The sequence below is a fragment of the Trachymyrmex septentrionalis genome, unplaced genomic scaffold (genome assembly GCF_001594115.1).
Source record: "Trachymyrmex septentrionalis isolate Tsep2-gDNA-1 unplaced genomic scaffold, Tsep1.0 scaffold131, whole genome shotgun sequence".
Lineage (NCBI taxonomy): Eukaryota > Metazoa > Arthropoda > Insecta > Hymenoptera > Formicidae > Trachymyrmex > Trachymyrmex septentrionalis.
Genome location: NW_017304450.1, coordinates 2,233,819 through 2,236,696, shown reverse-complemented (window position 1 = coordinate 2,236,696; position 2,878 = coordinate 2,233,819). Strand labels below are relative to the sequence as shown.

General features: G+C 36.9%; 1 protein-coding gene across 13 annotated transcripts in view; it reads right to left on the bottom strand.

Annotated features, from left to right (window-relative positions):
- LOC108757037 (kinesin-like protein unc-104) overlaps window positions 1–2,878 on the bottom strand; it is a 30,871-nt gene that overhangs the window by 23,965 nt on the left and 4,028 nt on the right. The window lies entirely within an intron of this gene.

The following is a 2,878-nucleotide window of genomic DNA, read 5'->3' as shown; positions in this document are numbered from 1 at the left end:
TACTATATGTACCTAACATTTATATATAATATAAGGGTTGCGCGCGTCGATCGACAACACGGTGGTGGTCCAGGGCCGTGTCTGGCCGCTTTCTCGGTTTATGGACCAATCGCGTCGCGTCTGGGGGGAGGGAGAAAATCAATAGCTCGCGGAGGCAGACCGAGTGACGTCAGCCTGCAACCCGACGATCGACCGATGCGACGCAGGCGGCGCCGGCCAATTTCTACGGAGCAATCAATAAATAAAGATACCCACGACATCGCCGACGGTACCGCGCGCGCATGCACATATACAGGTATGTGCCTACACATATTATCGGGAAGGCCCCGATGCCCACTTTCTTCGATGCCGACGTCGATTAGCCATACAAAAATCATCCCTTTTTCGCGCGCAGTGACACCGACGCGCCGCCATCCCTCTCCTCTCCCCTCGGGAGGCGGAGGGGGGGGGGTGGATTACTTTATACGTAACACGTTCGTGCGCGCCGAGGAAGCGTCGCTGCGTCGCCAGAATATGCCTTAAGATACTTCCGAGAACAAAATTTTGGGTTATAGAAGATTCAACGAGGCGAGTCTCCTTGTTAGCAACACGCTTGCCGCCGTAAAACGAAGCTATTGAATGAGGATGACGATATTATTATGTACGAATGAGTCAGCTGCTTTCCTGCTTCCTTTCCTTCCGCGGATTCCTTGACCAATTTAGATTTCTCCTGAGGAGAAAAATTTTTATTAGGCACGACATCTAATTCTCCGAGTTCATGGAAAAGTCACGAAGAACGTTTTGTTATCCGTGTCTACATCCAAAGATCTTTATCCTCAGGACCTAATTTTTTAATCAAATAAAATTTATTTATGGAATAAAATAACGAGTCTTTCTGGAGATATGTGACTTTACAAAATTGAGTTCTTATCGATCCATTCGTTTCAATTCGCCCAGCTAAAAGTGTCAATGCATGTACATACATATTGTACATACACGCGAGATCGTTAATATCTTAACATGTGAATTTAGTCGTTTATCGAAGCACATATTGGATATACTCTTCGATACGTACATAAATTTATGTTAGAGCATTAACAACTCCGCGCACCGCGGAGTATATATATTTCTACGTACAATCTACACATATATTATTGTATATATGTAACGATTCTCGAAGGGAATAACTTTTTTAGTTGTTTAAGCGAGTTAATTGAATAACCAATATTCTATAACAGAGGATGTTTATAAAATGAAGTAGTCAGTTTTGACAAGCGTCTAATTTGAAATAATTTTGAATTCTTAACAAATAACACATTAGATGTTATCTATCTTCACAATTTTTTAATAGCGCATGAAATAAGTCTTATGAAAAATTGACCTTTCTCCTAATACTTCGTTAAAAATTGATTTGAAATATGCAGAACATACCTTCATTAATTACAAATACATTCATGATTAAGAGCGTATGGTTCAAAGTTTGTTTCTATTTCTGATTTATATTGGTAATTCTACCAACCCTTTGAGGACCAGTTTTCTCCGGTAACTTATGGAAAATTTTGTTTTCTAAAGGTTTTTGAGATTTCTGAAATCGATTCAGATCGCAGAATTTAAATTTCAAAAAACCTGATTAGCTTAAATTCAATTTTAGAAGATTTTTGATATTTTCCGAGTTTGGAATATAGCCAGAAAATATTGTATAATATTTCAAAACGATAGTAATCTCATCAAAGAAGAGTTCGTGAATCGAATTTAAAAGTCAATTTGGAAATTAGCACTAACATGCCTCAAATAAAATTGGAAACTGTTACTTTACAATAAAAAATTCCCTAAAAAAATCTTATGATGATCAAATAATTTTTTAAAAATTCTATCCGCCACACATATATTGAATTTACCATTTTTATTTTTTTATTTTTAACCTCAATTTTGAATAAAACATTATTAAATTATCCATAGGTAAAATTTCATAAAAATTGAGCGAGCAGTTTATAAAATAAAAGGAGATGACTTCAGACGGGATCACCGATCCACAAAAAGGATTGAGAGAAAATCACAATAAATTTAAAACAATAATTCATAATTGAAGAAATGGCAGTATAACAGATATTATAAGAAATATTTTCAATCCTCCAAACAGATCGCTCATTCCTGTTTTATTGATGTATGTACGCTGATACCAGGATATTCATCGTCTTGAGTCATTGATATTTCAGGGAATTCTGACTTTTCTTCAGCTTAGTTTAATCGACGAAATCGACAGTTAGTGAAATAGATTATATAGTCTCACTTATACACGAGGCCAAAGAGCGCTATTTGCAGAGCAAGTCGACAAACAATTCCATCGTCCATTACGCGAATTTAGAAATTGTTATTCGAAGTCAACAAATTAGCAGCCACGATATTCGAAATGTTGATCACTGACCTACCCTAGCCCTCGCACTTCGTTTACGTCAACAGAACGTTGCTTATGGCCTGTCGTAACCTTCGAACCCTTCAATCCCCTTCGTGCACCACCCACCTCTGTATTCCACAGAGTGAAATCGTTATATCCATACCATTTCGCTTCAGTCAATCCGAGGTGGTACTCTATGACGACCTGTGACGGGCGGGTCGAGGTACAATAAGAATGGCATGATAGATTGATCGCGAATTGATGTCACCGAGATTTTCAAATAAATTGGAAATAGTTATAGATTCTCTGTTGAGAGAGTCTATATTGAAAGTTTAGATTTTCTATTCGAAATTCGGATTTCTCCAGATTCTTTATCTCGGTAGAGATATTGGAGTATCATATCAATTTGAATCGTAGATCGAGTTAGAAATATTATATATAAACGCATTTTTTAAGTTTAACAAGGTTGAATAAAAAAAAATGTATTTTAAAGCTAAAAATTGA